The sequence below is a fragment of the Sminthopsis crassicaudata genome, chromosome 3 (assembly GCF_048593235.1).
Source record: "Sminthopsis crassicaudata isolate SCR6 chromosome 3, ASM4859323v1, whole genome shotgun sequence".
Taxonomy (NCBI): Eukaryota; Metazoa; Chordata; class Mammalia; order Dasyuromorphia; family Dasyuridae; genus Sminthopsis; species Sminthopsis crassicaudata.
The window spans coordinates 524,255,293-524,278,472 of NC_133619.1; the positions used below are offsets into that span (position 1 = coordinate 524,255,293).

The 23,180-nt window shown below is 35.5% G+C and overlaps 1 long non-coding RNA gene across 1 annotated transcript in view; it reads right to left on the reverse strand.

Moving 5' to 3' along the window:
• Positions 1-23,180, reverse strand: part of LOC141563330 (uncharacterized) — a 348,618-nt gene that overhangs the window by 183,481 nt on the left and 141,957 nt on the right. Inside the window, exon 6 of the long non-coding RNA XR_012488392.1 lies at positions 11,382-11,491. This is a non-coding gene — a long non-coding RNA (uncharacterized LOC141563330). The remainder of the gene's footprint in view (positions 1-11,381; positions 11,492-23,180) is intronic.

A 23,180-nucleotide genomic window follows, 5' to 3' on the forward strand; every position in this document is an offset into this window, starting at 1 on the left:
GTAACTTTACAAGGCAAACTCACTCTCATTCTGATGATATACATGAAACCCAGAAACAGGTGCTGAACTTCCTACTATGAGGATGACTGTACCCACTTCTTGCCACTCAGAATATGAGACAAGCTATCATTTCTTCACTCGTTTCCCTGGTACTCACTCCATGCATGGTAGTTGCCAGAGTCATTACTATTTGAGGGTTTTTCTGAAACTTTTCAAGCTAAATTGCAATTTGCAGGATTCCCTAAAAGTAGACAAACAATGGAAAGTATACATGCAAATGGGAGATTGGTCATATTTGAATCCCCAAAGACCTCCTGAATATATGGAAAGTGATATTGTATAGATCACTGGACTTGGAAGCAGGAGGACAAGAGTTCAAATTAACAGTGCCATCTTAGGCACCTCAGGAATTGGCCTAAATTGCCTCTAAAATCCTTTCATTTAAATGAGGAGATTGGCCTAGCTAAGTGGAATTAAACTCAAATAGAAACTGGGGTCACTTAATCCTATAGCCACATATTGACTTACAAAACCACAAATTACCATTGTCTATATTTTATCATATTTTTATTCATTTTAAAAATATTTCCTGGTTATATTTTAATCTAGTTCTAGCTATACTGTAGTGTTGCAGGCAAAGTGTGATTAATCATGTGTTTTGAGACCTCTGACCTAGATGATCTTAAAAATCCTTCTCAATTCAATATCTAAGAGACTCTGGTTCTAGTGGATCAAATTAGTCTAACCTCTATAACAAAAAATCTCCTTAGAAACTGGTAACTAGGATTACAAGCTCCTTTCTCAGCACTCTCGTAGTAAATCCCATATTTGCTAAGATTACTTCCCTCATTCTGTAGTCCCCTACATTGCACAGGTCTTTGTTACGAGGAGCTTATCTCAACCAAGAACTATAACCTCTTCATCCTCATGCATCCTTGCTAATGTCTAATGGGTATGAAGAATATATTATCTATGACATACCAAACTAAGAGATGATTGGACTGTCTCACATATTTACTGAATTGGGAGGAATTATAGGCTCAGGGAGAGGATATGGAAGTCACTATAAAATGTGCACACCCATGAAGAGCAATTGGCAAAATAATCTGTCACACATTCACAGCTTCAAATTTCAAAAGTACTAGTGTGTAATTCAGAAAATACAGGTGATATTTTATAGCAATAACTTGCAGATATAAATGGATAATAAACCATGATTTCTCAAAGAATTGTAAACATTTTGCACATTCGTCAGTCATTTTATTTCAGGAAAGTGTTCTTTTGATAACAAACAAATTAATGGATACACTACTAGAGCAAACTATTTCCATACAATAAAAAAAGTGATTGGATATTTCTTCTCATAAATATGTTTTTGTTTTTGTTTTTTTTAATGGAAGAAATCAATAAACGTTTCTTTCATGATAACCTGTATTCATATCTGGGCTGCAAAATGATCTCAAAGATGCGTTGTTTAAGAAATTTAAACAATATATATTTAGTGATATATGATACAATAAATGATTTCAGATTAGGCCTGGGAATCTTGTAAGAAGTCTCCTGTCAATGTCATGAAGCAAAAACCAAATCTTTGAGGCATAGGAAGGTGTTTTAAGAGGAGAGGTTTTTCATTTTGGCTTTGTATTCTCATCATCTAATACAATATTTTGCAAATAGAGGATGCTTAATAAATACTTTTTATGAATTTCATTGAACAATTTCATTATCTTCCCAATGTAGCTGAATCAATAGAGAACACAATAGTAACAGAGGATTGTATCAGACAGTGATTTTTATGACATTCCTGATGGCAGACTTCTTAAGCTCTAACCTGACTTCCATCTCTGAAACTAGTCCCCAGCTTTTCCACTTTAGGATCAGCTCTTTATAGTTGAGCATTCTGAGAAACTTTGGTTCTAGAACCAGTAAATCATCCAATTTAAACTTATTTGGATTCCTGTTTTAGACATCAGCCCTCTTTCCATAAGTTTTCCCCAACTCTAGTGATTGTCCTTTATACTGGCATAAGTACCCATCCTGGAATTACTGTCCTATAAGCCACTTCCCCAATGTGCAACACCCTTTTTTCTCTAAAGTGCAAATTCTCCCATCTTCCAAAAATCAGTCTGAATCTCACCCTGTAAGCTTACCTTTACTTAGCTCTCTCCTATGTATTCCTGTAACAATTATTATATTTGCTATTCAACTAATAACTAATAATTTATTACTCTGTGATATTTCTTCTCTTCTTTTAGCTATTATTGAGCTCTGTTGTTGTCAATTATCTATTCACTCCTTTATGATTTATGACCTATCTGCCTAACTAGACTACAAGTTTCCCACTCATCCAATGCCTTGAATATAACAGGTAGCCAATAAAAAATGTGTAAATTTTAATGATTATTTATTATTCTTATAATTTATTGTTTAAATATTTCATACAAAGGGAGATGTTGTTCCAGGTGGTATTCTTAGCAGTTTGTCTTCCTAGATATTCTTGGTGATATTGCCTTTTCCAGTTGATAAAACTATTATTGCTATTTGTAGTTTTGTAGTAAAGACAATAACCTATCCCAGAGATCTGAAAATGTAACAATAATGGGTGACAGGTTCAGCAGTTTTCTGTTATTAACAGGTTTAGTAGTAGTCTTAAGAGTGAAATTGGACCATGGACAAAGATAAATAACAACTTGGTGCAACTGATGGAACCACTAAGAGGGTCATCTTACTCCAGGGTAACTGAGTAGCTTTTGCAAATAAATACAAGGTGGGAAGCCCCATTCATCATGTATCTTGGAAACCAATAAAAGCAACTGCCTGGTTCAAATGCAGTGACTAATAATAATCTGTTTGCAACATATAATGCAATGACCTATAATATTCTATTTGCAACATATAATGCAGTGACTAATAATATTCTGTTTGCAACATATAATGCAGTGACTAATAATATTCTGTTTGCAACATATAATGCAGTGACTAATAATATTGTTTGCAACATATGCAGTGACTAATAATATTCTGCTTGCAACATATAATACAATGACCAATAATATTCTATTTGCAACATATAATGCAGTGACTAATAATATTCTGTTTGCAACATATAATGCAGTGACTAATAATATTCTGTTTGCAACATATAATGCAGTGACTAATAATATTCTGTTTGCAACATATAATGCAGTGACTAATAATATTCTGTTTGCAACATATAATTCAGTGACTAATAATATTCTGTTTGCAACATATAATGCAATGGCTGATTATATTTTGTTTGCAACATATAGAAAGATTTCCTCTTTGAATACTTGTCATAATCTGGCAATATCTGGTATAATGAAATCTGGAGTCAGAAAAGTGAGAGAATAAGAGCGCTACACTGGCAAACAAGCAGCAGAGCCAGGGAATACCACAGAAGGCAGTGAAAAGTGCAGAACAAATGAAGCTTATTGTGAGTCTCTCAAGGATAAGGTAGAAGAGAGAGACTGAATAGAACCTTCATTGTTGAATTTGGGAAAGAAGGATGGGTAGTTACCATTTTAATTTTATTTCAGTTAGGAATGTCAGCTTTTGGAAATCTACCACCATTTGAAACATTTGAAGTCACCTTGGTGACTAGGGACAAGGTGTAAGGGATAGATTCTGACTATAGCAATGGAAATGAAAAGAACAACTACACACAAAACAATTAAAAATGGATGTTACAAAAGTATAAAGAGCAAAAATAGTTTTAAAAAAGAAAGATATATGTGAAGATGCTCCCAAAACTACCATTTGTGGAGGGGGGAAGTCCAGAGTATTATATACTACACATATTTTCAGAGTTTTTCACCACATTGATCAGTTGTACTGATGTTTTCCCTTCTTTTTCTTTGTTTTTAAAAGTTTGTTATGATTCTCTGAGTAGGACAAGGGAAAGGAAAGTATAATGAGGAAAACTATAATAATGTTTTAAAAATACATCTAAGAACTTATTTTTTAAAAAGATCTAAGTGTTACTAGCTTGGACAGGAGAATCAGTTGTTCCCCAAAATTCCTCCTCAAATTAGTACTCTTAACAATTTAGGTAGAGAATGAGGGGCTAGAGGTTTTTTTTGGAAAAATCAGTTTATTGATGCCATTTGTTTTTTATATCATCAACATTTCCAGGAATAATACCCTCTTGTTTACTCTAAATAGAAACCTCCTTTGTGAACAAGAAAAAAACAGGCAAAAATTCCTTAAACAGTGACTACAGCTTATTATAGATACTTAACTTGTGGTTCTGAGAGTCCCCTATCCCTCTGATGAAAGAGGAGATATGTTTCTGTTTTAATGTATATTCTCCAAGATTTTTTAAATAGCTCAGAACTTAGCTTTCTTCTTAACAATCTTTTCATTTATTGAGTTATAATTATTTTGGATATTATTCTTGGGGTTCTATTTATTTTATTCTTCATTGAGCCATACACACCTACATTTCTCTGAAATCCCCAATTATCACTGGACAATACCATTCTATTACATTCATATGCTGCAATTCTTTCAAGCACTTGCACCCTCCCAGTTCTTCATGATTACCACAACTTGTACTATAGGCATACCATTTGCAAAACTAGCATTACTACTAAATTCTGGTAATTGCTGCAATTCATCAATGGTCAAAGGAATAAACAATGAGTTCTCTCATGTTCTGTATTCCTCTACCTCACAAATCATCCAAGGGGGTGTGGAAGGGGAGAGAGGGAATGGGATATTCTACACAGTCCTTTTTAGTTTATCATGAGGAGACAAAGGAATGCAATAATAAATTATGAAATATGATCTGATGGCAGAAAAGTAAAGAATTTAAAAATGATCAGAAGTAGACCAGAAAGAAAATTAATTAATAAAGCAATGTAGGAAGCAAAATGTTGGAATTACCTTAGGGACACCCTAGCACAGGATAGATGTGACTGGGTCAAGTCTTCCTTAATTCTGTTGAGGATGCTTGAACGCCTGATGGAAATGAGGAAACTGTTGTCTTGGGCACTAGAGAGCACTGAAGAAAAAAAATGCACTTAGCCTTGAGGTCAGAAAGTGCCTTTTGCTGAAGTCTTTTTTTTAATGTTTCTATTGAGTCTTTTCATTTAGTGTAGGGACTTCTTGGAGGGAAGCAGCAGGGACATTCGAGAAAGGAAAAGTACTAGAGGTAGAGCTCTTCCATGAATTTTGATTATTATTGAGTTTTACTTAGAGATGAGACATTGATTCATGCAGTAAAACTGGATAGACATTCAGTCTGTCATCCCACCCCCCACCATTGGCTGATTTGTGAACTACATGAATGTAGATCTCGAGAGAGCTTCTCATTATTTCCTCCTTTGATTACTGATAAGTTTCTGCAGTAAAGATCATCACATCCAGAGTCCCTAGACATTGCCCCTATTTCATGTGACTTTTTCTTGTTCTGGGTAGAAGGAGAAGCAACAAAACAATGACTTTATAGTGTCTAAACTACTTCCTGAGGGCACACCTCAAATCCAGTGCTTGTTTCTCCATTTCTCTTTTTTCTCTCTCTCTTTCTTTAGAAAATATTCATGGGGATGGGAGAGGAAGGAGGGAAGAGGCACTCCTAGATGTCCATTTATTCCAGTGTACAAAGACAGGCTGGTTTGCCTAGTGAAAGCTGAAATGAATGATTTGGTTGAATTGAATTGTTTATCAATTTGAAGTAAATTATGTACAGATCTAGTTGTGAAGTATAAGCTAAAAGAAATTAGAAATAGGTAGAGAGATAAATAACCATCCTGCAGTTACAGGCAGGAAGAGCTGGGACCATACTTGCACAAGAGGCCAAATTGTTAAAATGGGTCAGGAAAAGAAAAGGCTGCACTCGACAATCTGGCAGTTTTATGTCTGATGCCCCAGGAGCCAAATTATATGAGGAATATGAAAAATTCTGCAAAGAGCATAAGGCGCATGCAACTTAATGAGAAGCATTTACAGCATGGGCATTATGGGTAGCAAGTCTCAGTATGAAAGGATTGTTAGAGAGAGGTCCACTAACTTGCAAGAGAAACAGACGTAGTGAAGGAAAAATGAAGACCAAATTGAAAAACACAATCTGAGTGATTTTGCAGAGTGATTTTGGAGAGACTAGGAAAAGGAAGCAATAATAGTGGAAGTGTTCTGGATTTGGAACCAAGGAACTTATGTTTGAATTCTACTTTTACAACTTTGTGTCCATATGACCTTGAAAAAAATCATCTAACCTTTCTGGGTCTCATTTTAACTCTGCCATAAGCATAGTATAATGGAAAATGCATTGGCTTTGGAGCCAAAGTACTTGCATTCAAAACTGACCTCTGTTATTTGGTCATATATACATAAATACATACATACATACATACACACACACATATATATATGTAAAATAATATATATATATGTAAAATAAGAAAATTAGACTAGAAGACATCTAAAGTAACTTTGTTCTAAATTTAATATCACATGCAATCTTTTCCAGTTATGATCCTGAGACAAAGAACTATAAATTATAATTGATCAATTATAGTCATATATAATGGTATAATAATAATAATGATAAATTATAAAATATAATCTGGAAACAGAAAAGTCGAGAATTAAAAGATGATCAGAAGAAAAACAGAAATAAAAAAGCCAATAAAGCAATATAAAGAAGTATGCACTATTTGGCGCCAGAGGTAATTGGAGAGATAAGAAATATGGGAACAACTGGATACCCAAAAAAACTAAACTTTAGAGAGACTCAGGGGCAAAACCTAAAACCAGAAGAAGAAGAGCTACTTAGAATATAAAAGCAACATGATATTGACTTGTACTTCAATGAAAAGTTAACCAAAAAAATGAAGGGATACTGACAGGAGTGTGCTGGCAAATGTTTGGTGACTTTTCTCCCAAAATATTCACCTAACCCCCTTCAAGTTTAATCTCTCATAGTAACATTTTTACCATAAATTTCTTAGGTTAGGCTATCAACAAATTAGTCCTGATTTGTAGCATTTACTTATTTCCAAGGTATAAATGTTCACACTGAAAATTTTAGCATCTTTCTTTAGTCCCCTTGGAGCTGACTCTAAAACACCTCTGAGTACTGAGCACTAGAAGAGAGCCACAAAAAGTAAAATAAAAAGGAAAAATATAAAATATGTAGCAAGAAGTGAGTTTGCTGCCCACAAAAGATTTACTGACAAAAGAGACAGGCCAAAATTTTGTGGCAGAGGAACAGCCTAATCCAGAGAAGAGAATTAGACTGTAAGCTTCTTGAGCAACTTGAGGGCAGGGGGCTATTCTTTGTCTCTTTTTGTATCTCTAGGCTTAGCACAGGGTTTAGCATGTTGTTGTTATTGTTGTTCAATCATGTCTGACTCTTTACAGCTTGCATGGACCATAGCATGGCAAGCCTTTCTGTCTTCCACTATCTCCCAAAGCCATCCAAAACTAACGCAGTTTATGGGGTTTTCTTGGCAAAGGTCCTAAAGTATTTTGTCATTTCCTTCTCCATTAGACCACCTTTGAGTATATATACAAAGGAAAGGGTGAACAATTCCAGCATATTTGCCAAGAAAAACCCCAAATGGGGTCATGAAGGGTTGGACACAACTCAGTAACAACAACAAGGAGGGACAGGGAAAGAATAGAGAAAGCCTATCAGAGACTAGATTTAACACAAGAATGTTATCCAGAGAAAATCTTTAATGCATTTAGTTTGCTTCATTCACAGATGAAGGGTCAAGATCAACCTATGAAAACGATCCATCCTGAGCTCTCTATAAACTCATCAATAATGAGTCAAAAGAATGTTGGAGAGAACATCAAATTGGTGAGAGAAATATCAAATCAACCAGTTAAAAAGAGATTTAGGATACTCTATACCTAAGAGAACTTGACCAGGTTCTCTCCATCTACAAATATTCCAACACTAGTACCAGGAACGGATTTTACAGAAAAGCAAATCATTTTCAAACTGGCAAATATTCCCAAGGGAGTTTTAGAGGCTTATGTTCAAGCATTCATTTGTTTAATAACCAGGAGACAGTTAGGTGGTACTCTATCAAGTGTTTGTCTTGAAGTTAGAAAAACCTGCATTCAAATTTTGACTCATACTTTCTAGTTGTGTGTGATGCTGGACAAATCACTTAATTCCTCTCAGCCCCAGTTTCCCCATCTGTAAAAGGGGGGTGATGATAGCATTTACTTCACATGGTTGTTGTGAGAATCAAATGAGACAACATGTACAGTACTTTGCAAACCTTAAAGCACCATATAAATGCTAGCTATTAATTCCTCCAGTGATTTTCAAGTCTAATTACACAGATATCACATACAGCTAGGTCCTGTTTAGTTCAAATAATGAATCCTGTGAAGTAGTCATATTATTCGAATTTAGACCACCAATTTCCATTGGGCTAGAATCAATTACCATATTTTACATAATTGGAACTTTGAATAGTGCAAATACAAGTACTGTTCATGAAATTACTGGAATTCATTAGTCAGGCAGTCAAAATGTATTTATTAAATGCTTGTGCACTAGTCACTATGCTAAGTACTAGAAATACAAAGAAAAGCAAAAAGACCTGCCTTCAAGCTTCATATATTCCAGTGAGATAGAAAATATTCAAACAAGTATGTCCAAAATGGCTATACATGTTAAAGAGGAAAGGTACTAAAATTAAGGATTAAAAAGAGTTTCCTTAGGAGATGGGATTTTGGCTGGGAGTTGAGATAAACCAGCAGGTAAATATGACAAGGGAGAGCATTCTAGACATGGAGGACAACTGGAGCTTGAGCTGAGAAATGAAGTATCTTGTTAAAGGAATAGCCAGGAGGCCAGTGCTATTGGATTGAAGAGTACAAGTTGGGGAGTAAAGTCTAAGAAGTTTAGGTGAGGGATGGGTTATGAAGGACTTTGAACAATAAACCTGTTAATACATAGTTAGAATCTAGAAGTTAGATTTTGAGAATCATCAACTTAGAGATAATTAAATCCAGGGAGACTAAAATGATCATCGAGGGAAATAGTACAAAGAGAGAAGAGGACAAGAAACAAAAACTTTACCAAAGTTGCAAGATATAAAATAAACACTCACAAATCATCAGCATTTCTACATATTACTGACAAAGCTCAGAAGCAAGAGATAGAAAGAGAAATTCCATTTGAAATAACTATGAATAAAATAAAATATTTAGGCATCTACCTGCCAAGACAAACCCAGGAACTATATGAACCCAATTACAAAACACTTCTTACACAAATAAAGTCTGATCTAAACAATTGAAAAATACCAATTGCTCATGCATAAGCCAAGCTAATATAATAAAAATGACAATTCTACCTAAATTGGTCTATTTGTTCAGCCATACCAATAAAACTGCCAGAAAAATATTTTATAGAGCTAGAAAAAATTCATGTGGAAGAACAAAAGTATAAGAATATCAAGGGAATTAATGAAAAATTACAAAAGATGATGTCCTAGCAGTACCAGACTTTAAACAATATTATAAAGCAGCAGTTACCAAAACTATTTGGTACTGGCTAAGAATTAGAGTGGTGGATCAGTGAAATAGGTACAATAAATGACACAATAATCAATGACTATAGCAATTTAGTATTTGATAAACCCCCAAAACCAGCTTCTGGGATAAGAACTCACTATTTCACAAAACTTGCTGGGAAAACTGGAAAATAACATCAAATTGGCCAATATTTCACACCTTATCAAAATAAGGTCAAAATGTATATTTGACTTAGACATAAAGGGTGATACCATAAGCAAATTAGGAGAGCAAGGGATAGTTTACCTATCAGATCTTTGGAGAAGGGAGGAATTTATAATCAAAGAAGAACTTGAAAATATTGTGAAATAAAAATAGACAACTTTGATTACATTAAATTGAGAAGTTTTGCATAAACAAAACCAATACAAAAGATTAATATTGAAGTACAAAGCTAGGAAAAAAATTTACAGCCAATATTTCTGATAAAGGCCTCATTTCTAAAGTATATAAAGAACTATGTCAAATTTATAAGAATACAAGTCATTCCTCAATCGATAAATGGTCAAAAGGTATGAATAGAACTTTCAGATAATGAAATTAAGGCCATCTCTAGTCATATGAAAAAATGATCTAAATTACTATCGACTAAAGAAATGGAAATTAAAACAACTCACACCTCTCAGTTTGACTAAGATGAAAAGAAAAGATAATGATAAATGTTGGAAGAGATATGGGAAAATAGGGACACTAAAGAATTATTGGTGGAGTTGTGAAATGATCCAACCATTCTGGAGAGTGATTTGGAATTATGCCAAAAGGATTTTCAAACTATGCATCCCTTTTGATCCAGCAGTGCTGCTATTGGGTCTGTATCCCAAGGAAATCATAAAGGAGGGAAAAGGACCCACATGTACAAAAATATTTGTAGCAGCTCTTTTTGGGTGACAAAGAATTTGAAAATGAGTAGATGCTTATCAATTGGGGAATCAAGTTTTAGTATATGAAAGTAATGGAATATTTTTGTTCTATAAAAATGATTTTAGAAATTTGCTGATTTTAGAAATGCCTGGAAAGACTTAAATGAATTAATACTGAGTTAAACAATAGAACCAGGAATACAGTATATACATTAACAGCAAAATTATTCAATGATCAACTATCATAAATTTGCTGCTTCTCACCACTCTGTGATTTAAGGCAAAACTAATAAACTCTCTGGATGTCCATGTGCCATGGACATACATCAATGAAATCAGCACAATGTCTCTGTAGACCTTCAGTTTGTTAGTCAGTCTCTTACCTCTCCCCCCAACACTTTCCTTCAGAACTTCCTAAATACTGAGCTAGCTCTGGCAATGTTTGTGTCAACTTCATTATCAATGTATGACAATGTGATAATCACAGCAGGGTCTTTCAGTTACTGATGGCAAGATTCTAGCCCCAGAATCCTCCTTAATGGACTGATCCTACATCTAGAAGAAGGTCATGTACCTGAGAACCAGTGTAGCTTCAGAAGGGGCTTAGAAACAGTTGATATTGTGTTTGTTGCCCAACAACTCCAGGAGTTGTTGCTTATGCTTATTTTGGCCTAATAATTAGCACCATGAAAACACAGATAAAACCATCCATATGTGGAACCATCAATTACAGCAAATGAAGAAGTTTTCATTGCTGAGATTAAGTTCACTTACCTTGGCAGTATACTTTCCAGGGAATTATCCTCCTAGAGTACCAATTATTGGGTAGATATCTCAGAGGGGATCTTGTAAATAACTAGCTTGGCATTTTGGATTTACTGAGACACTCTAATACATGCATGGCTCTATTGATGTGACTGCTTCCTTTAAAGATCAAAATCTATCTTACCTTCTTACCTGATGTGATGCTGGTTTTTATCTTTCCACAAACATACTCTTCTGAGACAACATCACGACACAAAGATGGCCCAAAGTCTATGCCAGCAAAGCATAAGTCTGGATAGATTCTGCCAAATTGAAATTTATTTGGACCTTATTTCCAATTGACAGGTTGTATCAGTAGAAGAGAACTAGCCTTGCTGAATGCAGAGGCTTACTGCCAATTAATTATCACTAAGCACATTATTCTTTATCCATGAAAACCCACAAAATAGATATTTTAAAATTAGTTTTTCAGTCACTGAAAATTGTCACAGGCAATATAATATTGATGAATCTCAAAAAAAGACAATTGGATGGAAATATGTCTAATTGAATATTTTCTATTTATTATTTGGTAACATATGGTTGGTGATATTAGTTAAGAATAAAATTATTCATCCATAGTGTATTTGATCATTACTGGTATTGTGTATTGTGTGAAGGGCTATGGTCCCATAATTAAGACCAAACTCATAATAATGATTTACTCTCTCAGGCTTTTTGACCAGGACCAACATGTAAAAATTTTTCATCTCTCCTATCTTGAGCAGAGACAACATTAAGGGAGAGGACAGTATTAGAAAAAACTAGGCTTTAATTAATGGGCATATAGTGAACTTAAACTATAAGCCAAAGGAAAAATATGTGTAGAATTGAGGCAGGCATTGGTTTGGAAAAATGTTTGTTTTTCTTAGGAAATACATTAAGGTAATTGATTGGAGAAACATTACAGTATAATGGGAGTACTAGACTTGGAAAGAGGGGTCATTGATGCAAACTCTGCCTCTGGCAATAAAGTGGCATATGACCATGAGTAAGCCATTTAATCACTCTGAATCTCAGTGTTTTATGGCAATAATAATAGTTTAGTGCCTCTTCACAATAGAGCAAAAGGAGAGGCAAAGTTTAAAGTCTTATGTAAATGTCATTATCATCAATAAATTGTTAAAATGGTTACTTTGGTGAAAGCATTTACCGGTATTGGCTTTTTTTTAGTTCATCCTATAGTTAATGGGTATTTTGTGTTGAGCTTGGGTATGATACTTTTGAAACTTTGTCACTTATTACTTGGAGGGGAAGGATTGCATATGAGAAATGAAGGAACAGGAATTCCCCTCCACGATGGACTTGGAGGTTGGGACTTTGAAGGTGACACAAGAATGTACAGAGTGACTCTAGACTATATCAGTTGTAGCAGAACATCCCCAAAGTTGTATTTCCGAGAAGAGAGAGTTGGGGATCTGTAGCATAGAATAACATGGTACAATCGAAATAGAAATGGATGAAGAATTAGATTTGTGGATCAAACCCCATCTCTGCTGTTACCTGTGTGATGTTAAGCAAAGCACTTCTTGGCACTAAGTGTCTTCATGGCTGCAATAAGAGGGTTAGAGTCCATGGCCTTGATCCTATTTGTCTAAAGGACATATTTAGAGTTAGGATTTTTAGATGGATATAGATATAATGTGTATGTATGTATTATACATTTATGTGTATATATGGAGACATATACACATATATATAGGAATATACATATATTATTATTATTATTATTACTATAAGAGGTAGCTAAGTGGTACAGTGGATAGAACATTGGGCTTGGAATCATGAAGGCTCGTCTTCCTGAGTTCAAATCTAGCCTCAGACATTAGCTGCATGATCTAAGACAAATCATAACCCTGTTTTTCTCAGTTTCCTCATCTGTAAAAGGAGCTGTAGAATTAAATGGCACACCATTCCAATAACTTTGCCAAGAAAATCCCAAATGGGATCACAAAGAGTCCAAAATAACATAATCAAACAGCAATATAATGCAAAGAGTGCTGGAGGAGAATGAGAAAGCCTGGCTTTAAGTTTTAGAGAGTCACTTAACCTCTGGATGTCTCCTTCTTCATCTGAAAATGAGGGGTTTAGACTGGATGGTTTTTACTATTAATGGCTAACATTTATATAGTATATTAAGGTTGGCAAAATGCTTTTAAATACATTGTCTCATTTGTCCCTGAAAGATAAGTGCTATTATTATCCCCTTTTTACCATTGAGAAAATTAAAGCTAAGAAAAATTAAATGATTTTCCAGGATCATTAAGAGATGGGAATAAACGTGCACCAGGCACTATGCTGAGCACTTTTTTTTACAAATATCTCATCTGATTCTTACAACTCTTGGAAGTTGGTGCTATTATTATGCCCATTTTACAGTTGAGGAAATGAGGCAAATAGATTGAATGACTGGACTAATGTCACACAGCTGATGAATGTCTGAAAAGAGATGACTCTTCTTGACTCCAGGCCCAGTGAGCTAACCACCCCATCATCACCAGCCTTTACTAGTTGTATGCAGCCAATAAAATGTCTTGAGACAAGATTTCAACTCAGGTTTCCTAACTCCACATCCAGAACTCTATCTATTACATTACTTAAATGCCTTGAGGGCCCCTTTCAGTTCTAAATAAATGATCCTATTATGTCTACTTCTCTGAAAGAAAATTGTCAATATTTATTCAACAGGACCAATCAATCCAGTATCCTACTGTTTACTTGCTTTAGATGATCCCAATATTTAGTCACTGACTTGGAAGGAGATGCCTTTCTTATGCCCTCAATGCCTTCCTCAAGCAGGGCCCTGAAATCCATAATTGAATATGTAATTTCATAGAAGCAAGCTCTTTAGAAATAAGGATTATTTCTGTTTTACCGTTTCATCTTTTTTATCCCCAGCATAGAGTATGGTGCCTGGCATAGAGCAGGCACTTAATAAATGCTTGTAGATTAATTGATTCAGAGCTGAGATCTAACCAGCCTAGCCGACAGGCTTACTTTCCTCCTCCAAATTATAGAGTCCTGTCTATAGATTTATTCTAGAAATGGATGCCTAGAAATTCATTATCTCCTCAACAGAAATTCCATCCTACAATAATGCGGTAGCCAAATTTTGGTTGTAGTAGTCTTAGATTTTTAGCTTCCTGCTGACCCAGGCCATATGTCTCAACAAATACTATTGCACCCATCTTCCTTTTTCCTTCTTCTTTCCTTTTTCCCAGGGTTCTTGCACTTGTGTCTCTATGTCTAAATACACACACACACATACACACACACACGCATACACATACACACGGACATATGAACACACTGTCAAATATCATTCCATTGTCAGTTTTTGCTTAATTTTTAGTTTGTTACAGGGTTTGGTTCAGTGCCAGATTATGGGCAAAAGATGGAAAAATAACATAAAACTGACTGTGAAGTCTAACCTCAAGCCCTTCAGCTACTAGTGCCTTCATTGCCAACAATATTTTTCATCTATTCTGAATATATCCTATATATATTGATCATAGATGTATTGTGTGTGTGGATGTTCCCAGGATGCATAGTAAGCACTTTAGAAATGTTTGTTAATTGAAGAAAAAGCACCAATGGTGGGTCCAGTGACTATTCCCATTCAGTTTGTTTCTTGGATGCTGTTTTGCGATATCTGGGAGGCACCTGGGTCAAATTCTTCCAGAGCAGAGAGCTTTCTGTAGCAACAGATATTTTGACCTATTTAGATTCTTCACAACTTGAACAGAGATGGCTTTGGGATTACAAAACTGAGCACTGAAAGCAGAAAGCCACACAAAGAGAAGCCGACTGGCTTCATTTGCTGCATATCAAAGCGTCTGGCTCTTTCAAAATGATCGCTAATGAACCGCTTATGATTGCTGGTGATGGTGTGGGGTTTAAATTTGTCCTCAAAATAAGTTAAATGAGCTTTTAATTTGTTTCTCAGGCATCATCAGCTGCCTGAGAAGGCAGGGCCCATCCCTAGTGATCTCAGTTAGGAGACACACTGTTTCCCTCGCTCTGAACTGAATCAAATGACATTGAGCAGATTCCAAGAGGGCTGCATTTTACAGTCCCACTGAGCTGGACATTGTTGTGTCTTTCCCACCAAAGCGTTTCTAGATGTATCCCTCCCAAAGAAATCTGTAAATTCCAGCTCAAATCCACTGAGGAAACAATTCAAGCAAGGCAGAAGAAGCGTGTGTTTAGGACCCCTTCAGCATGATAAGGAGAGAGAGCTAGACATTGCTGAGAAAGAAGAAGAGGCAGAGGGAGGCTTTGAGGAATGGATGGACGGAGTTGATGTCTCCTTTGTAATCCCTAAGCTCCTGATCTCTATGAGGTCACTGTCCATGCTACTAAAATTAGATGTCAGCTAAGTGTGGTGTTATAAACTTTTAATTGGCATTAATATGGATGGGAGAAGAGAAGAAGCACAAGGTTTTCAAAGTATCTTTTTCTTTATTCTGTAACTCCAGTCCCAAAGTCTATTGATAGAGAACTCTCTTCTCATGAAAGATCAATGTCTATCACTTATGTGATAGGCAAGACAGAATTGGTGAGAGCAAGAGAATTGCAGGAGGAAATAGATGATTTCAGAGAGACATGGAAAGACTTAAAGGAAAAGATGCAGAGTAGAGTGAGCAGAATAAGAACACTTTATAACATCAATATTACAAAAATAAACAATTTTGAAGACATATAAAGTGATGAAAAATGAAATGAGCAGAATCAAGAAAACAATGTTTGTAATAACAACATTGAAAAGACCTAATAACTTTGGAAACTGTAAGAATTGTGATCAATACAATGACTATCCACGATGCTAGAAGACCAGCAATGAAATATACTATCCCCATCTACTGACAACAGAAAGGTGACAGACTTAGGGTGCAGAAAATATCTGTGTGTATGTGTATATAAATACATACAGATGTGCATTATGTACTTATGTACACACATGCATATATTTACATATATTAATATATATTCTTTATATATGCATATAGAAATAGAAATGTGAGAAAGACAAAAGTCACACAAAGAGAAGCCAGCTGGCTTCATTGGCTATATACCAAAGTGTCTGGTTCTTTCAAGATGATCACCAATGGACTGCTTATGTATGTACATGAATATATACACATATATTTGTATATGTATGTATATGTGTATATATAGCTATAGAATATACCCAATGAGGGATTTATTTTGCTTGCAATGCACATTTGTTATAATTTGGGATCTTTTCCCTCTATTTTCAGTAAAGTGAAGGAACTCTCTCATTGGGATTGGGATAATTCAGATGAAACAAGATAGTTACCCAAGAGGAATTTCCCCAAAGACTCTGTAGCAAGCTGGAGACAGGAATATGAGTTCCAGAATCTTTTCTTTAGCAATTAAAGTTGACCTCGTACATCATCTTTCTTGAAGCTGGAAACCAAAAGTGCTAGAAGGAGATGCAGATCCAAAAGCAATTTAAAGCTTAAAGAGAAGCTCAAAGTAATTGGAATCACTAAAGACTTCTCTCCTGCTCTTGTCAACTTCAATCTGCCCCTCACAAAAGCCCAGGGTATTTATTTCCATCAATAACAAGAGAGTCCTATATCCATGGGCTTTTGAACTGGCATTACGATTCTGTCCCTGGTTAATTGAAATGTAATTGGTTGATACTTGTTACTTAATTCTTTAAGAGACTATTTTGAGTTTTGTATGATTTCTTTTCCATATATTTTTATTTCATCAGTGTGGTACTCAATTATTAAGGAAACTTTCAGATGAGAAGAGGAACAACTTAAAAACTTAATAGAACATAGCCATTGAATAGCCCAGATTTAGTGACACTTCTGAAATATTAAAGTAGGGAAGTATAGGAGAAAAATAAATATTTTATGAAATACCTACTATGGGACAAGCAATTTGTTAAGTGCTACAAAAGGAGAAAAGATTGTCCCTTCCCTCAAGGAGTTCACAGTCTAATGGAAGAGACAACAAACAAACAAACTATATACAGTATAAATAGGAAACCATTAATAAAGGGGAAAGCACTAGAATTGAAATAGATAATGAAAGAATTTCTTTAGAAGATAGATGGTCTTTAAAAAAAAGTCAGGAAATCGAGTAGAATAAAAATGAGTAGAGGAAGTATAGAGGACAGGCAGAGAAAATACTAGGGCTGAAAAATGGAAAGTCTTATTTGTAAAAATGTTATAATAGTGAATAGAATGCTAAATTTGGAGTTAGTAAAGTCTAGGACTAAATCTAGACACTTACTAGCTGTATACCATTGAGCAAATGACTTCACTTCCCTCAGATTCAATTTCCCTATCTGTAAAATGGAAGTATACATACTTTTCAAGACTGTTGTGAGCACCAAATAAGACAATATACATAAATCACTTTGCAAACTTTAAAATGTTATATAAATACTATTATTATTATCTCCTAGAATCAGTGCTTCTCATATTTGGACAACTTTAGTTATGAGGAAGCTTTTTCTTATATCCAATCAAAATCTGTCTTTCTTCAACACCTTCTCATTTCTTCCTTTAAAATAAGCCTAATCACTCTCCCAGTATGTAATAATTCATCAAATACTTGAAAAGAATCATGCCATTCTTCTCATCTCTTCTTCCATAGATTAATCATCATCAGTTTTTTTTATCTTCTTAGAGCAAGTCTTAAAATCCTTCCCCATTCAAGTTGTCCAAGTAAGTCACAACACTTTCCATCTTGTCAATGTCCTTCCTAAAATGTGGCATCCAGAACTGAACAGAATCCTCCCTAGGAAAAAACTAGGACCCTTCTCATTCTGAATGGCATTCATTTGAGGGTCTGCCATGGCACATTGCTGGCTTACACTGAGCTTGCAGTCCATTTAAAGCCTCAAGCCTTAGTCATGGGAAACATTGTTTAGCTACATTTCCTCGATGCTGTATTTGCATGAAGTTGTCCTTTTTTTTAAACCAAAGATAGAATTAAAAATGCATCCCGATTCAATGTCATTTTTTTTCAGCTGAGCCTATTCTAAATCACTCTAAAAAATAGGAACATCCATAGAAAATTTCACAGTAACTACAAGAGTTCCAAAGATTTTAAACATTGTTAAGTCAGACAGGAACAAGCTTAATCAGGTAGCAGTTTTCTTTGGATCAGTTATTTGTGTTAACACTGAAGAGAAGGACTATGGAAGCCCTGGTGTTACAGATGGGAGTTAAACTACCTGGGACTTGAGAAGTTATCAATCTTTCACACTTCTTCCCTCCCTGAATCAAATGGTTATATGGTAAGTAAGCATCACTATCACATCACTGAACACGAAAGCAAAACCAATGAGCTATGACTCATATATTTAAAAGGGGCTTATTGAAGGATATAGCAGAGTCAGCCAGGTCCTGGGATGATATTATCCACTGAATACAGAAATGTTATAGACAGCCAAGAAAAAAAAACTACTGAAATTTTAATAAGCAAGAAAAGGTTTCCAAGACATCACAATGGGTTTCATTAAAAAAAATTATTAAGTTTTTAAACAAAAATAGATAAGATTACAGTATTTATTAAATATTGGCATAAAGTTAAAAAAAATTTAAATCCCAGGGACTGAAATGTCAAGGTAAGTCAGGTTCAAGAGCAAAGATTTTAATCCAGGTCAACATAAAGTCAAAGGGTAATATATGGGGACTATCAGGAAGCTAACTGTCTAATCCAAATTGCCTTCTCAAAATTCTATCCTTTTATCATGGGCTGCTCTAATATCCAAGGACTTACCTCCACAACTGCTCTGAATAGGAAAAATCCCTTCTTGCATTATAGCAGCTGTTGGAATGGACCCATATACTTCTCCTATCAAAGAAGTATTGCTCCTCAATTTTAAATGCCTACTCACTTCTCTAAGAAATCAGGCACGTCAATGAAAACTTGTCTAGAGATTCGATGGCCATTAGGGCAACTCAGAAAGCTCTGATTGTGAAATGCTGTCTCACTCCATCTGCCCAACCACAGAGAAGCATTTGTCAAGAAGTGAGCATCTATATAGAAGAGGAAATGAATAAAGAAGGGGCATTGAGAAAGGGACAGACATGGATTCAACATTCTGTGACATTTCCCTTCAAGTTTCAAAGTGGAGGCAGGAATTCCCCAATTAAAAAACTATCCAATAGTCTGGAAATCCATCTTTACTGAAGATTGAGAGTAATATGCTGGGGGGTGGGATTAAGTGGGTAGAGGAAGGGGTTCTTCTGGCACAGGGCCAACTTCAGCGATGTGGAGCTAGGGTTAAGAATACCTATATACTGTCACATCTTGGGTGCTAAAAATAACTCCACACACTATATAAAATCTCTTGTTACAGAAAAAGCCTTGATCTCTTTCTATGTCAGAAGGCCTGAGTTCTAGTGTGAACTTCACTTATTAAATATGTAATTGGAACAAGTCACTTAATGAGCCTTAGTGTCCTCATCTTTGAAATGGGCATGATTATCTATTCTTTCTCCACAGAGAAAACTCCAACTTCAAAGGGCAGCCTCAATCTCATCAAGGAGTCCAATTGAACTAAAAGGTCATTAAACCATATCACAAAACACAAAACCATACAGGAAGGAAAGAGAGCAAGAGTAAGAAGACCTGGGATCTTCAACTGATAAAATGAAGAAAACATCTATGAATGTCTTAACACAGTATTTGGCACATAATAGGTGCTTAATAGATGCTTTTTGTCCTTCTCTCTCCTTGACTAAAGCTAAATATGCTTGAGACCTTCCAAACTCCCTGAAGGATATAGACTCACTTTCTAGAGATGACAAGTTTGGTATGACATAAAATACATGCCATAAAACAAAAAAACAAACAAAAAGAAAACGGCAAAAAAAAAAAAAAATTCCCCAAATTCGCCAGACAGAAAGGCTTCTGATTCCCACATCAAGGAGAAGCAAACTTTTTGTAAACATCTCTTGCTTTCAAATTACTTGGGGAAATGTCATGTTTGCAAGTGTGCTATTAGTGTGGTACACAGGCTACAACACAAACAACTTCTTATCAATATAAATATTTTTAATGGAGTGGTTCCAACTAAATACAGCATCTGCTTCTAGATAATGGGTGTGGGGGATGGGAGGCAATGGGGTGGGGATGGAGAGAATTAAAGGGAAGGGTTTTTTCCATTAAGAAGAGGTAATTATGCAGATGCTTCTGAAGCCATTTTCATGGAGTATGGAATCACATCTAACACTTAAAGATTTGAGATCATCTTTATTTTCCCAAAGACAGTAGTAGAGTGAATAGAGTGTCTGGTCTGAAGTCAGAAATACTCATCTTTGTAAGTTCAAATCTGGCTTCAGACTAGCTGTGAGACCCTGAGCAAGTCATTTAACCCTGTTTGTCTCAGTTTCCTCATCTGTAAAATGAGCCAGAGAAGAAAACAGAAAACTATTCCTGTATCTTTCCCAAGAAAACCCTAAAACAGGGTCATGAAGAGTTAGCAATGATTCAAAAGCAACTAAATTATTCTCTTAGATTGGAGATTTTACTCACAGTTATCGCTGAATGGGGATATGGTTTTGAAATGAAATGTTATATTTTTAGACACTTTCCGCTGAAACACTATGTAAACTTTAGACAGAAAAAGCAGAATGAGACAGTCTACTGTATCAGGAAGGCTGCTGGGTCAGAGGGCTTGGGTTCAAATCTCAGGTCTTCTACCTGTGTAACTTGGGGAAGATTGCCTGCTTCTCTGGGTCACAATTTCTTCAACTATAAAGTGAGGAATTTGTTTTAGATGATCTCTTTGCTCCATTTCAACTCTAAATCCTATTATTTTAAACAAGTCACTGACCTACTCTGAACCTCTCCATCTGTAAAATGGAAAAAATAATACTTTGTTTGCCTGAAGGAAGAGGCAGGACCAGATGGTGTCATTCTATATTCTCAATATAATTTTGTCTGTACCTGCCTATGATTACATCCTGGGGAGGAAATTTCATCCACCAATACAGGTCAATATTTAACAGGCTTAGTAACAACACTGAGATATTAAATGGTTGTCCAAAGTAGACCAGAATCAAACACTAACTTCTTCAGTTTGAAGCCATCTTCAATCCAATTTACTACTATCCACTACCTCTCTCCTTCCCATTAGGATATGTAAAGACAAAGATGCCTTTGTATCCTTGGAGAGGTTGTAACACCATGCCTCAGAGAACAAATGGTTTAACCCAATGCAAGGCCATTAGGCATTTTGGTCAGGGACCTGTTTGCTATATCTGATGTGAATCTATAGGTTCTGCTTGTAGGTTAAGTGCATCCTGATGCCTGTTTAAATGGGAGATAGAAAAGGGAGAAAGGGAAAGAGCTTACCATCCTTTCTAAATAGTCTTATTTTTACTTGTCTAGCCCTTCCTGGGAAGTGAGTATGTAGGAGTCAGCATACCAAGGAAGATGAATAGGGTTAGGAGTTTCATAAAAGAGCAGAAATGATTTGTAAAGGCATTAACCTAGAGCTGAGAATGGAGTCTGGCAACCCTGTTCCAGCACATCAGCAGTTCATTGTGATGGCTCACTTCTCTTTCTTACATTTCAAAAATGTCAGACATTCAGGTACAGGAGCAACTGGGGCAGCAAGATCCCCCTTCTAATAGAAATGTCACCAGATGTGTCAAATACTGTCGGGGATTTGGCCTTTCTGATGGAGCTAACAAATAAAAGTTTCCAATTCACCTCTAATCCATCTCTACCCCCCAAAAGAGCAACTAATAACTCCACGTCCTTTTAATTCATATACAAAGAAAGGAACACCTCATTCTTATGTAATACAGTGCCAACCAAGTCCATTTTATGGACAGGCCCAAAGCCAGTGATTCTCACATATACTTCTGCCTTCTCATCGTGCATGATTTATGTGGTGTTTAAATAATAAATTGCATGGATGCTGTAGAATTTATAGTACTCCAAGTAGGTCATTAAATAAATCACTGTATAATTTATATAAATGAACCTAAATCATGCAGTAGGTGGATTGTCTTAGAAAATCAATCCTGTTAGTTTATAAAAGTGAAAGACTATCAGGATCTTGCAATTTTGAAAGTTGAATGTATTTAGGCCTAAATGTGAAGGTGACATATACTCCATACTACTTTACTCAATGAAATAATTGGGTGCTATAATAAAGAAAAGCTGGGTTCAAATCCCACCCCTGACACTTGCAAGCTTGATGCCTTTATCTTCTATGAATCTCAATTTCCTTACCTATAAAATCAGAATAACAATATCTACAAACCCTGTCTCAAAGCTTTGCTGTGAAGCTCAAGTGAGATAGCATAAATAAGACATTTTTTGTCCTTTAAAGTTTTGTTACATAAAGAAATTTATTAATATAGGATCATAGATTTAGAGTTAATGAAAACTTCATTTAATCCAACTTCCACATTTTTTACACATAAGGATACCAAGGCCTTTAGAAGAGAAGTCATTTACCGGAGATCACACAAGTTACTAAATAAATGGAATGGCTAGAATCTGAACCCTCTTTTCTTAGTCTTAGTGAATTTTCACTAGTCTTTCCATAGAACTATACTATAAATCTAACCCTTTTACATTGCTTTCTGGCCTTCATTCTTAGACAGAATCTGCCTCCTGATTTCCTGTCCCTCCTATAGCAAATCAAAGTAAATTAAATAGCTCAGCTTCCTTCTCTCCCAATCTCCCACCCAAAGATCTCAAGACCTATCAGCTTCAAACCATATCCCTAGCAATGCCTGTGAAAAAAGAAATATATAATGGAAGGGGGGAGGCAGCCGAGTGAGATGGTCCAGAGGGTTCTCACTTCTGTAGTTGATAAAAAAAAATCTTGAGACTAGAATTAAAATGAGAGGCAGAGCTGAAATCCTAAATAGCAGAAGAGATTCGTTCACCTTGCCATAGGCAAACAGCTCCCTGATGCCAACTTCTACTGCTTGCCTC